General features: G+C 35.9%; 2 protein-coding genes across 9 annotated transcripts in view; one reads left to right on the top strand and one right to left on the bottom strand.

Moving 5' to 3' along the window:
- The window catches only part of LOC125670090 (uncharacterized), a 675065-nt gene that overhangs the window by 30178 nt on the left and 630062 nt on the right, over nt 1-14825 (bottom strand). Inside the window, exon 1 of one of the 8 annotated variants that reach the window (XM_048905046.2) lies at nt 1033-1229. The exons of 5 other annotated variants lie outside the window; for them this stretch is intronic. The gene's annotated coding sequence lies outside the window, so the exon portion shown is untranslated. Of the gene's footprint in view, nt 1-1032; nt 1230-14825 lie in introns of those variants that run through there. 2 more of the 8 variants (XM_056162651.1, XM_056162653.1) reach the window with 2 other exon arrangements.
- LOC125670094 (NADH dehydrogenase [ubiquinone] iron-sulfur protein 6, mitochondrial) overlaps nt 1-14825 on the top strand; it is a 67034-nt gene that overhangs the window by 1079 nt on the left and 51130 nt on the right. Inside the window, exon 2 of the mRNA XM_056162657.1 lies at nt 12257-12421. The gene's annotated coding sequence lies outside the window, so the exon portion shown is untranslated. The remainder of the gene's footprint in view (nt 1-12256; nt 12422-14825) is intronic.

Here is a 14825-nt window from a genome sequence, read left to right as displayed (position 1 = left end):
GATCTTTTTACTGGGTCAGATGTTCCAATCACGTGATCAACTCCTTCGTCGCTATTGCTCACTAGAGTCGTTGCATTACCGCAATTATGACCTCCATCCCGATCACATGGACCATAGTGTGAATGAATGGAATTTACAACACATACTAATATGTCAGTTGAATGCATTCTTGAGTAAATGATTATTTAGGAAATCTACCTATATTTGTATATTCTTATGTTAACCCCCCCTCCCCGGTGACCTGCGACCCCTCCCTAAATCCAGGGATCATTGTGTGAAAAAGAGCATTAATTAAACATATTGTATCCTCTTGGTTTTGAAAATAATCTCAAAATAATTTTCAAATTTATACCTAATGTAAAGTTTTAATCCTATCTTGAGATTCCGCCAAGAACCATGGGATTATACCTTGAACATACATGCATTACATGGGAAAGCTCGCACGTCAATATAATACGTTGTATCAGAACCGGATTTTTATAGAGTTTTCTAAAATATTTATTTAATAATTCTGTAACCCTGATCCAGTTCCTGCTAAATACGGTGTGCACAAACTTGAAGATTCAATCTATATGTATACTATATGAAGGTGCTTGCATATTGAAATGAATTTTTCACCTCTGTGGTTCCCCAAAAGAAGATTTAGCAAGAAGTTTTCCAAAACGATAAGTACATGTACTATTAAAAATATGTTCAGTCTGAAATTTGATCGACTTTACAGCAAGTTGCTTGTGAGGCATGCGAAATCATTATTTGCTTACCCCAAAGAGATTAATCTAGCGTATTCAAATTCATCAATAGATTAAAAAAAAAAACACTTGTCAATAGTTAGTTATCTCGTTGATAAACTGATATGATTTATGACGTACGAGAAACTTTCCTTAACCTTTAAACGTTATAAAACCCAAGTGTATGATCTATGTGCACATGATATGCAAACTATAAAACTTAAAACGGCCTCATCAAACTTGAGGCTTTATCATTAGTTAATAAGCCTAAGGTAAAATGGCGGATAAATTAAAGAAAACCTACCTTTTCCTGCGCATTTAATGATACATGTGTGACCGAGCGTTAAATCCCTTTCCACGAAATTCAAAAATAGAAGAAGAAACCCCAAACTTAACAACACATTATCACATTACCAGTTCTCCGCTCTTATCTACATCAGTATTCCCCACACACAGTCATTATAAATCAACTATACCCACATAGAATCAGGTCCACTTCTGTTGTTAACCAATAATAACACATTTTTAAATCGAAAGTAGAAAATTTTAAAACTAGCTTCGTTGTTCTGGTCTAGCCTCATTTTGGCGTTGAATCATTAAGCTTGCTTAAAAAATGGTTAAGGTAACTCCATATTCGCAGTTTTATCTGATACAAGTTTAAAATGTGTATTTATTTCCATTCATTTCAGTGAAAACTAACAAATTATCAAATAAAATATATAGGTCATCACACTTTTTAAGATGCGAGACGTACACAAACAGAATCATATATCACCATCAGAAAATTGCAATTTTCCTTTAACAGCGTTATCAAAATTCCATACAAACTGGTTATGACGATATAGTAGCATTCATTACAATTTCATGAAACTGTATCTTCACAAAAATATACAAAATGTTTGTAAAAATAAAGGAAATCTATCGCATAATAGACCTTGTAAGGAAATCAATAGAAACAGAGGTATTGCCCTTGGATTCAATATTTTGAAACGTATCATTGATTATTTATCTATAACTTAGACTTTTGAAATATTTTATTCTTAACAAGATTTTTCACAATAACTATAGGAAAAGACTCCAACAAAATTTATGTTCCTATCATGCATAAATCTAAATAAATCATTCATTTTGCAAAATCTGATGACATCACAGGAGGGTGGAATTACTTTAATATCTAAATATCGGCTTTCCAAATTGCACATGCAAACTGTTTCAGAAATAGCGAGATATTGACATACTTAGGTTGACAAACTAAAATCATTCTTTGTATTATCAATTACGTTTTAAACAGTTAAAATCGCGTATGGAATCCTATAGCTAGCTGTCACGTAATCCATCGTTCTGGGACATCGCCGCTATGACACGATGGTGCGATAAGTACTACGTAGGCAATGACACGATGTCGATTGCACGTGGGTTACGATGTCGATTGCACGTGGGCATGATGTCGATTGCACGAGGGTACGATGTCGATTGTACAAATCATTTTCTATTGGGGGATGCAAAATTAACACGTCGTTTTCCATTGTTATACAGGTCACGTAGTACCAGGAGTAAGGGGGGGGGGGGGGGGGGGCACTTTTTCTTACCGAAAAAAATATCCTGTACTATTTGTTATTGGAAATAACTTGCCCCCTAAACTACCACTTTTAAGTTGAAATCGTCACTACGATCCTACCCCCAACATAAAATATTAATGTAGTACCGGTATATTGGATGAGAGATCACAAAATTATCATTTGATATTAAATCTCTATTTGTTGTGTGAAGTATCATTCTTCTAAATGTTGATACTAAGTTGACACAAAATTTTAAAAATTTTCTTTAAGGAATCATTATCTAGTTTTTTTTTAGGGGGGTATGTGAAATTTTAAAATACGTTTTCCATTGTAGATAATCACCTCACAATCCCAAAAACTAGACAGAAATTGCTTATATCTATATTTGATATAAAATTGACACCCATGTTAATTTCATTGTCTCCACCCACTGATATCACCACGAGTTGCTGATTTGTATGCAAGTGAGAAATTTACATGTTAATGTAGTATATGGAGAAATTAACACATTGGAGCTTTAGAGGATTATCACGGAGAAAACAGTTGGGAATGTAAATATAGAATATGTTTGGCTCTTATGGAAAAGAAATACAAGTAACACCGACTTCTCGATATTGATCTAATCTTATATGTATCATCAATATAATCGTTTGTATCCTGACGTTAAAACAAAGTACTGTCATTATTGTTGTCCAGCCCATCTGAGTTTGAGGTACCTTAATGAGAATGTCAAAAGATTCTGGTTTGTTAAGAGACCAGTGTTTGCCCTTCTCTTAATTTTGTATTCTTAATAGGATTTATGAGATTAGTCACTGTTCGCAATCTTAACTTGTTTGTAATATTTATGATGAAAACTTTAAGAGTATTGAAGACTCTGATAGAACTGGCATGAATATATCAATACTGATGACTGGTGACATGTCACACTGAACATGTCACATGTAATCTCAAACAAAGGCCGGGATATGTACATTGTCAAAAATGTTCTCATGTTTTTGTATATATTTTTAATTTGTCATGAAACAGGGTATGCATACTTTGTCTTTGACAAACTTTTAAAAATATATTTGATTCAGTTTTGTTTTACACATGCACGCCCCCTCCCCCTCACACACTATGAAAGTTCTTCTTTAGGAGACAAGACCTGTATTAGATTACGCCAAACGGTTTACGGCCGATTTTTGACGCGTGCGTCCATAAGTATCTTGTTTTTACATGAACAATACAGTATCTTTATATCAAAATTACAGACAAACGATTTCGTTGCAAATTAACTGCCGCGGTGGTCTAGAGGTAGAGCGTTTGTCCCTCATGCGGAAGGTCCGACAACGACATACCTAAGTCGTTAAAACAGGTAGTGACGCTCGGCATCAGGTGTGAATTTCACGGGTAAAAGCTGACCTTTAAAACAGATGTCCCGTGTCACAGTAGGTGTGGCACGCTAAAGAACCCTCACTGCTCAATGGCATTAAGCGCCAATCATAGGCCTGAATTTGAAGCCCTTCACTGGTCTTGGTGACGTCTCTATATATGAGTGAAAAATTCTCTCGAGGGATGTTAAACAAGATACAATCAATCTATGCGATCATTGTAAATCCCAGGAAACATGGCTAAAATCTTTCCAGTCCTTTGATTCGTGTATGGATTGTTTATATTAATCAAGACGTGATTGGTTGGTTGTACGTGTATATTGTTTAACGTCCCGCTTGAGAATTTTTCACTCATATAGAGACGTCACCATTGCCGGTGAAGGGCTGCAAAATTTAGGCCTATGCTCGGCGCTTACGTGGAATTCACCCTTTTTTTTTGTTGGTCATTTTAAGGTCTTCTTGTCTAAAATATCGTAAACTTAAACTTGTTTATCCGTAAAATTAAACCTGTTTCTCCTTAAACATAAACCTGTTTCTCCTTGAATTTAAACCTATTGATCCTTAAACTTTAGACCTGTTTATCCATAAACTTCAGCATGTTTATCTCATGTGTATCTGTTTAGATATTTTCAGTTTCTTTGTTTTGTTTTTTGTTTCCTTTGATGTGAACATGAGTGCAAGTATCATTTAAAAAGGTTTTGGCAAACGTGTAATTTTGATATATCATTTTGTATCATATGCAGATTCATAAGATGAACTTCTTTAAAATCATGCTTTTGGATGTCCTGCATGCAAAGGGACAATGTGATCTGATTAATTGTTATAGGTTATCCAACGGTCAAATGAGATAAAAACCAGGAAAGATAGCTGGTATCAAATTCAGAAAGATAATTGATGTTATGAACAGCTTATTAATATGATCCCCAAACAATTACAAATAATAGAAGTAGCAGTTTCCAAATATTTTCTGACAGTATCCTCACGTGGTATGTTTATAACATTGTCCTCACGTGGTATGTTTTTAATATTATCCTCAAGTGGTATGTTTATAACATTATCATCACGTGGTATGTTTCTAACATTATCATCATCACGTGGTATGTTTATAACATTATCCTCACGTGGTATGTTTCTAACATTGTCCTCACATGGTATGTTTCTAACATTCTCCTCAAGTGGTATGTTTTTAATATTATCCTCAAGTGGTATGTTTATAACATTGTCCTCACGTGATATGTTTCTAACATTATCCTCACGTGGTATGTTTCTAACATTATCATCACGTGGTATGTATCTAACATTATCCTCACTGGTTTGTTTATAACATTATCATCACGTGGTATGTTTATAACATTATCATCACGTGGTTTGTTTATAACATTATCCTCACGTGGTATGTTTCTAACATTATCCTCACGTGGTATGTATCTAACATTATCCTCACGTGGTATGTTTATAACATTATCATCACGTGGTGTGTACTTTTACTTATGTTTTGTTAATGAAGATCGTATGCTTTCTGAATACGTCATATTTCTTGGATAAATCTACTGACCATTCAATTTAAATTAATTGTTTGATAAGTTTCTATATTTTATGACCCATCGAGAATATTTTACTAGCTGTAGATTAAGTGCCAAAAATATTTACCTATGCATGACGATTTGATCCATAGCAGTGAGGTTTTTTTTTTATCATACTAACGCCGCGACAAGGGATCTCCTTAAAGGTAATATCCGTAAGACCCGCGACTCTCACTCCGTTTGGAGAAGGAACAATCACTACCACCTATGGTTCACATCTTCGGTTTGAGCACGACACAGCTCACGATCTCCCTATCACGAAGCGAACGCTGTACCACTGACCTACTGCGGCCGGACTGGTCGGTCATCAATTTGACATAAATATGAGTTAAATTAAAAAAATGCTAGGAGCTGTAAGAAATAAACGTCTAGCTTATTTGTATTTTATGGACCATAATTGAGGTTATAGAAACTAGTAAAGGAAACATGGCGTAGAATTTCTGCATAATCGGCTTTGCTGATCCTACTTTATGCCGCCATAATACTAATAATCCAAACCAGATCCGTGATTGAGAAGCTTATCGCTTGCAAGATCGGAGTATGCATTAATTTTGGTTCTGCATTACAATTATATAAGATAATCTTGCTAAAAATGCAAATTAGCGAAGAAGTAAGAATTATAAGGCTGATGGAGTTTCCATGTGTTTCCCTCACGTAGCAGCCAGTACAGCTTATACCGACTAATGCGTGCACCGCGCCCGTGACCGCGTGGACAGTGTTTATACGTCTGTCAGTGCTATGTGCATTTTATTATGCAATCAGTGGGGCTGTACTCCGTGGTATTCATTCATATTACGTAATCCCTATCTTGTGCGGCATTTTAAACAGAAAGTTTTAGTAGGATATTGACACAGTGTGTTGTATAATGGAGGATCATGTCACGGATAATTCACTTCGTCTGAAATGAACTAGAGGCCTCACGTCGACACACTTCGTGAAGTAATGGCGCTTCATGAAAAGCATGCGGGAGTGAAGCATTGCAGTTCATGGCTTCATGTATTTTCAGAAATGAAATAAATTTCTTATGTTTTACATTCTGCTTTTTTTCGTCAGAATTCCCAACCATTAAAATTATCCAGTTTCATTCGCGCATTTTTTACATCTGCATTACATCGCTACCATTACGATTGATAAAGAACATTGAAAATGAAAATATTAAATATATTGATGTGTGAAATGAACCTTTATATTCAATAAAGATAACTTTTGGCTAGAAGAAAATACTGGCACCCTAGCTACTAACCGCACGTGCTAAACAGTGAACTTCACACAAAATTGAACACTGAATATTTACAAGTACTCCAGCTAGCTACATTGAATACGATGAGACCAGATAAACTAATGTTTCCTAAATGTAGACCCACAATCATTCGTCCTCTTACTAATGATGCGCCTTAGCAACCCAGATCCAGTGCCCCGCGGTTCACGATGACACGATAAAGAATCCTCGCAGCTAAACGGCAGAGTGTCTAGCATTCATGAGCTCTTTGTGCACAGCTGATGAAGTCTCGTTGTGGTGAACTTCGTTTAGTGATTATTGATAACAAACTTACAGAAATCCATGAAACAGACGCCTTACAGCTGACCACTCTCTTGATTTATATAATTAAAAATATACAAACTCTAAACACCTTTTAAACTATTTCGACTGGGTTACTGGTCTTCTTCAGTCGTGTTTATTTCATAAACAGTATTGATTAGACCGTTGATAGGGTTGAAATATTTCAAATAAGTGTTTAGAGTAATTTTTCTCTCTCTCTCTCTCTCTCTCTCTCTCTCTCTCTCTCTCTCTCTCTCTCTCTCTCTCTGTGTGTGTGTGTGTGTGTGTGTGTGTGTGTGTGTGTGTGTGTGTGTGTGTGTCTTAGTGTGTATAGAGGTCGTGGGGTTTAGAATGTCACATTTTATCAATTTTCAATGCCCTCTCCCTTGATACATGTATAAAACGATATAGTAGACTCCAGTCAATTATAGTTTGATATTATACACGAAAACACGTAGTTATTGAATGTAATATCATATTTATTACATGCATTGGAAAATCAAAGTTTGAGTATAGTGAATTTATCTTATTGAAACATTTTCTCTACTAAAATATATCATTAATAACGTCAATAAACTTGATCAAAATACAGTAAAAGACGCTTATAGCGAAGTGCTGAGGACGAAGAATTCTGATTCGCTATAAACGTAACTCGTTTAATCCATTAATTTCATAGTAATATGATTTAAAACCTCTGCGAATGACAATTACATTGCTGTAAGCGTGAATTCATTATAAGCGTGCTTGCTGTAACCATGTTTTACTGTATATTCTTGTATGTTAAAAGTTTATTTCCGTAGTAAAGCGAAGTACCAGGTACAAAAGTTAAATATAGTATCAAAGTTTTATTCAGACAAATTTTCTTCTGTAATTTTCTGTTTCCTCCAAAACACTCCTTCCCCTCCCCACTGTGACACAGTTGACATCATTTTATAACACATTGTTGAAGAAATCGACAATTTCTAACGACGCCTTACACTATATATGTTTGGAAGGGGGTCAAATAGAGGTCAAAAGTATTTTCTTCGAGTAATACATGGGAAGTACTGGTGATAAAGTTAATTTCTGGAGAAAAACAAAAACAGAAAACAAGATGTGTTTGTCAAACAGTAATGTTCTCATAAGTTAGCATAGTAATTCTTGTACCAAAAAGAAAGGACTTTTCACTAGAAATACACGTGTGAAATAAGAAAGCCCTTATATAGCACTAAGTGTTCAAAAGTTATGGCCAGGGTTAAAGTTTTTTGCAGACAGACATACAGACAGACCAAATTCTACATGCCCCGAAACTCTGATTACGATAGCATAAAAAGATAGTCCTATTCTTGGACATGTCTACTAACTGGTAAATCGGTACCCACCATTGATCTGTGGTCTTTGTTACAGGTGTCACGTACCTGACAGGTAAGGAAATAAACTTTGGAAAAAATCGAAGGGAAAATGAATTAATTTCCCAAAAGGAATAAGGATCATAACAAAATTCCATAGGGAATTTTAAAAAAAATACTCTTTGCATTTTAATTTTCCTGTTAGATATGCAGAGAAACAAGCGAGATACTGTAAAGACAGCGTACAGTGATCAATCCCATAATTCCTATAGAGAAGACAAGTGGACAGTGATCAATCCCATAATTCCTATAGAGAAGACAACGGACAGTGATCAATCCCATAATTCCTATAGAGAAGACAAGCGGACAGTGATCAATCCCATAATTCCTCAATCTAAGCAAGGAACGACAACTCTGGGTAGAGATTGATAATTCCTATAGAGAAGACAAGCGGACAGTGATCAATCCCATAATTCCTATAGAGAAGACAAGCGGACAGTGATCAATCCCATAATTCCTCAATCTAAGCAAGGAACGACAACTCTGGGTAGAGATTGATAATTCCTATAGAGAAGACAAGCGGACAGTGATCAATCCCATAATTCCTATAAAGAAGACAAGCAGACAGTGATCAATCCCATAATTCCTATAGAGAAGACAAGCGGACAGTGATCAATCCCATAATTCCTCAATCTAAGCAAGGAACGACAACTCTGGGTAGAGATTGATAATTCCTATAGAGAAGACAAGCGGACAGTGATCAATCCCATAATTCCTATAAAGAAGACAAGCAGACAGTGATCAATCCCATAATTCCTATAGAGAAGACAAGCGGACAGTGATCAATCCCATAATTCCTATAGAGAAGACAAGCGGACAGTGATCAATCCCATAATTCCTATAGAGAAGACAAGCGGACAGTGATCAATCCCATAATTCCTATAGAGAAGACAAGCGGACAGTGATCAATCCCATAATTCCTATAGAGAAGACAGCAGACAGTGATCAATCCCATAATTCCTATAAAGAAGACAAGCGGACAGTGATCAATCCCATAATTCCTATAGAGAAGACAGCGAACAGTGATCAATCCCATAATTCCTATAGAGAAGACAGCGGACAGTGATCAATCCCATAATTCCTATAAAGAAGACAAGCGGACAGTGATCAATCCCATAATTCCTATAGAGAATTAAAAAAAATAAGAGTAGGGCAAACATACCAGAAGTGGGATCAGTAATTTGACAATTTTCCCCATATTCATTTTTTATTTCTTCAACAAATAAAATAATGTGCATTATAAGAAATTAAAACAATATTTTAACAGTCAAAACGTAGAAACCGTATGACAGTAATAAAATGTGTTCTCAATTTTTACATTGGAGTTGATAATCATTTAACCATTAATTAGCAAAGTTTGGTAAACCCATTAACGGCATTCGATACATGAATTAAAACAGGCAATTTGATGGGTCGATAAAACGTCAGCAAATCTATGGTATAGGGGTATCCCTAATAAACCTCCCAAAATTAATATTGAGCTGAACTACACCCGAAAAGATCACCTGCACCAATCAAAGAGCATCAAAAGTCCTGATCATTTTAAGATAATTGAAATATAATTCGGAAACCGTTTGTGGCCTCGTGACTTTGAACCCTCTCACTTATAGGGGTCATCCTATAGATATACAGCTTATCACGTGAATTTTCATTACTAAAGCCCAAACGGTGTTAGAACTATCAGTGCACACAGACGGACGGATGAAAGTGACACACATTAATACCTCTCGCTTAATCTGAAGCGGGGACAATTAAAATTCTTGCAGGGTCTCTATATTTTTCCCATAAGATTTTTTTTCCTGTAGGAATTTGTAAAATTCTGATAAAATTTCTGTATTCCTATTAAAATCCTATAACAAAATCATTCTTCCTATCATCCGTAAAAGTCAGTCAGGTATGAAGCGTCTCCCATTACATGGTTAATGTATTCAAGTTTACCTAGAATATATCATTAAACCATTTATCGGTTTCCAAGTATTTGCTAGTTGCCTGCAATCAAGGATTTATATATTCAGCAACATGGAGGGAACATTTCGGCTACATATTAAACATACTTTGCTCCTCGCTGTTTTCTCAATATTTCGTATATTTTTATCAGCTCTATATCTAACAGCTGGCATGCAATTCCTCAGTTGTCTGATTTGTGTTTGAGAAAAACCGATGACTCAGCAAACGATGCAGAGTTGACTACAACAGCCCTGTTACACGGATAATCCCAGAATACAACCAGATAACTTCGTCAGTGGAATACACGGTGAAAAAAAAAAATCAAATTCAGAAATAAATTTCATATTTGAAAATACGTGAGGGAAGTGTGACGCTATAGGCCAGCATACTCCCTGGAGGTTTTGTGGTGACAGTGTGAGGATGACAGACCTGCTGACAGTGATGCCGTTGCCTGTGTCTACTTTCTCATGTACATTATTCTTAAATGCACCAACATTCACAACTATTGTCTTTTGTTAGTACTTAGTGGACAGTTCTAAAGGCTTTCAAGCATGTGCGCGCACATAGATTTTATATTCATTCAATTTCAGCATTAAGCCATATCAACATCTCTTCCTTTGATGGAGAGAGCAGTTTTCTTGCTCAGAGTTTAAGGATAACAATGAAAGTCCAAATCTGGGCAATGTGGTTAGTGATATTCTGAATGTATAGGGTCAGATAGTTAGCCAGGGTCAGAATGCTATAAAGTCACATGTATCTGATGAGGTAATAGATGAAGCCCGTCAAGATGACGAACGCAGGGGGAGATTCCTTAAACCTTTCAAGGGGCTGAGCCAGGAAAATTATTTTTTTCAATATTTAAACACTTTAATATTTAAAGTATTTTTAAATTTTGTGATGATTAACTAAAATCTCGGTTGTTCAGTTACATGTGTGTTGCATTTGTACAGCGCTTACAATTCTTTGTTATGTAGACAAGGTTTTTGTTTACATGAATTATATAACATCAAGTCCTTGTTAACAAGAATGTCAGTAAAACTGATGGATGCTCTCTGAAATGCATCTAACCTTAACATTGAACTACACTTCATATGACGATTAACTCTCACAATGATATCAATATCTGTTGAAATATTGTCGAAATGAAGGATTCGTTTTCATATATAAGGCAGTGGCGGATTTAAGGGGGACGCAGCCGGCGCCCCCCCCACCCCCCCACTAAAATTTTCAAATTTAAGGTAAATCGTGGTAAATGTATCTTTTTTAGAAAAATGCACTAAACAATAATAGAAGTAATATTTTCTTCCACTCCCGGAGAAATAAATGACAAAATCTTTCGATTTCTTGCATTACTTTATTGGGAGAACTTAAGTTTTTCCAAAACCCCTTAAAATTTGCATCATTTTACTAATTTCACCATATCAAAAATGATAGAAAATAGTAGATATGACTTAATTAAGAGACATATTTCAAGCCCTATAAAATCTGTAAAATCCAGGAGCTTCCGGGGGCATCACCCCCTGCCCCCCCCCCCCACCAGGACTTCGCCTTGGACCCACTGGGGGCCTCAAGGCGGCCCCCAGACCCCATGCCTTATAAAGTGGCGCCCTCCGTTCCTGGATCCGCCCCTGTAAGGTATATACTGAGTGATGTTGATCTTTGAAAATGACCTTTAGGAGATGGAAACTTATGTATATAATAAACCCTGTTGAAATGAGAACATTTATATGTTCTGAGTGACCTTGACCTTTCAAAAAACCTGATCCAAAAGTACTTATCTCAAAGAACATTTGTGACCAATTACCGGTATATTAATTTCTAATGAAATAGTTAGTAGGTATAAGCTCGGATGGACGGACGGACATGACGGCGACTATAGGCACTAAGCATTGTTTGCAAAGAATTTTGATATCTGAAACGCGCATGTAAATTGACAACAGATACTCAGTGTGGAGTTAGTTGTCTGTTGGATTATAACCATGATAACACATTGTAAATAATATTCTGATGTAAACATTGTGACCAAGGGATACGATTTGTAAATCTTAAAATAAAAAGAGATAATGACCGTAATGAAAGATTCTTGAGTTCGGGTAGTTCTGTGATTTTTATATGTTTCTGTTTGTTTCTTTTATTTTCAGTTTACCTGTCATCGACCAGTAAGTTTTCGGAATTACCCAACACTGCCCAATAAGTTTTCGGAATTACCTAACACCGCCCAATAACTTTCGGGAATTACCTAATGCCGCCCTGTAAGTTTAGAATACCTGAATGGAGAGGTTTTTTTCATTATCGGACAATTACAGGTAACTTAGTTTTAACTGTTATCTATTAAAAAACAGAACATGATTAAATACGTATCATTAGAATTGTTGAGATGGAAAAATAAGTGTATGTGCACTTATACCAATTATCATATATCATTATCATAAGTTTGATACTAAAATTTACGAACAATTTAAGCTATACAATAGTCTAAAATAAGTATTGGATATATGCCGAATTCAGTTCGAGGCCAGTTACAATCCAATTAAAAATCAGACTTCTTAGGTCCGAGCCGTATACTCTGCGCAAGAAGATCTGACATAACTCGGCTAGGGGTCATGTTCATTTGAACTTTATGTTAGCCAATCAGCGGCCTATGAAGTCGTCGGTGTTCACATCAAGGAAGTTTGGGATGAACATTCCAAGCGAAAGGTCATACTGACATTGACCCCTATGAGATTATGTCAGATCCTATTGTAGGGATTGTGAGCGTATCTTAGGATCTGATTTTAATTAGTGCCGAAAACTGATATTTTCCTCCCCAGACAGAGCTGTACGATATATCCTAGTTTAAACATTGTCATTTAAATGCCATTTGTTGACTTGTTGATATACCTGAGACGGTCAGATGTTGAGATATACCAGTTCTGAGACGGTTTTATATTACAATTACTATAAGACTGCCCATTAATATCGAACAACCATTCTTAGACTGAACGAACAAAGGAATTACGTCACAGCAATGTTTAATAAAGACTTTTTTAAGCACGATAAATATATATATATATTTTAAAAAGATTCATTTAAATAAAATTAAGCACATTTGGAGCAATTGATTATCATGTCGATACAAATATAGTCTGCCTGCAACATACCTAGTTACAGATGTTCCGTGTCGATGTCGTGAAATTTGTGTCCAAACAAGAAAATTTAGCTTTATTATTTTCAGATGAATTTTTCACGAAATTTGAATAACAATATAATAGCGTAGATTTGACTTTTTTAAAAGCAAAGACACCCGAGTCTGCTATTCTTCACCACGTGCAAACGTAGTGACACATTTCATTTGTCTGTTTCCAGGAAATCTTTTCTTAATCTGGCTTCTTTTTTTTAAAGTTATAACCTTTAAGGTTCACGATTGAATGACTTTGAATAATATTTACCTTACACACACACACACAGAGAGAGAGAGAGAGAGAGAGAGAGAGAGAGAGAGAGAGAGAGAGAGAGAGAGAGCTGGGGAGATCGTATATCTCTTAAACAGTTTTGTGGTATTTGATACATCAAATGTAATGAATTTTATAAAAAGATTTTTTTTTTCTGCGTTGAGAATGAAATCGTGAAAATAAATTGTATTCTAAAGGAAGTCAGTCTATGTGCTTACTCTCGGTCTTTGTTCACGAAAAGTGAAAAATAGAAGAAAAAAGGCAATTTGAACCAGACTACTGTCCTATTGTAATTTTTAAATTGAACGGATGGGTATAGACACAAAACTTGCAATATGGCCTTATACAAAAGTGACAGCTAGGGTGTGAGAATTAGGTGGGAATAACATTTTCAGAATTTTAGCCCGACAAGAAGAACACACATACTCTTACATTGTCAATTTTGGACGTAATTTGAAGATGATAATCATTTAAAGTTGGAAACACCTTCCATGCATAGAACTGTTATTGTTCACAGAAATTAAACTTGCACGACTCATATGGACTTATTTCAATTCTTTAATTGAACAGAATGAGTTCTACTATTCCTTTAATAATATTCAGAATTCATTAAATATAAAACAGTATGTAAGTTGCTGCACAGTGGCTTTACTGCCTTATACATTGTGTAGTGTGGGGTCGTATAAATGATGAATACAAAATTGACGCATGCGTCCGACACAGTGGAGAATTTTTTTTTTTTTTTTTTTTTTTTTTTTTTTTTTTTACAGATATATGGGGGTGGAGGTGGGGGTAATATTTTTCAACTTTTGAACATCATAGAAAATTCCCTTTTTTATTTTTGGAAGTGTAACGGGAAGGGAGAAAATGCAACGGACCAGACCGGGATTCGAACCCGGGCCCCCTGAATCTCTAGTCAGGTGCTCTACCAACTGAGCTAACTGGCCACCTGTGATCGAACCCGGCCGACCGCTACATTCCTCCCTCCTTAAATTGTCTTCGCCCCTGAAGACACAACCCAAGTTCTTATTAGCCCCTGGGAGGACTTTCACCTCCAAGTCCAGGGGTAGTCAACGGCACCAAATCTGTAACGGGAAGGGAGAAAATGCAACGGACCAGACCGGGATTCGAACCCGGGCCCCCTGAATCTCTAGTCAGGTGCTCTACCAACTGAGCTAACTGGCCACCTGTGATCGAACCCGGCCGACCGCTACAGAAGGAATTTTACATTTGTACTTATTACAACCAAACTAAATCAAAACAATATATATCAATCCAT

The sequence above is a fragment of the Ostrea edulis genome, chromosome 4 (assembly GCF_947568905.1).
Source record: "Ostrea edulis chromosome 4, xbOstEdul1.1, whole genome shotgun sequence".
Taxonomy (NCBI): Eukaryota; Metazoa; Mollusca; class Bivalvia; order Ostreida; family Ostreidae; genus Ostrea; species Ostrea edulis.
The sequence above is the reverse complement of the archived record's forward strand: the minus strand, read 5'-3'. Positions and strand labels throughout refer to the sequence as shown.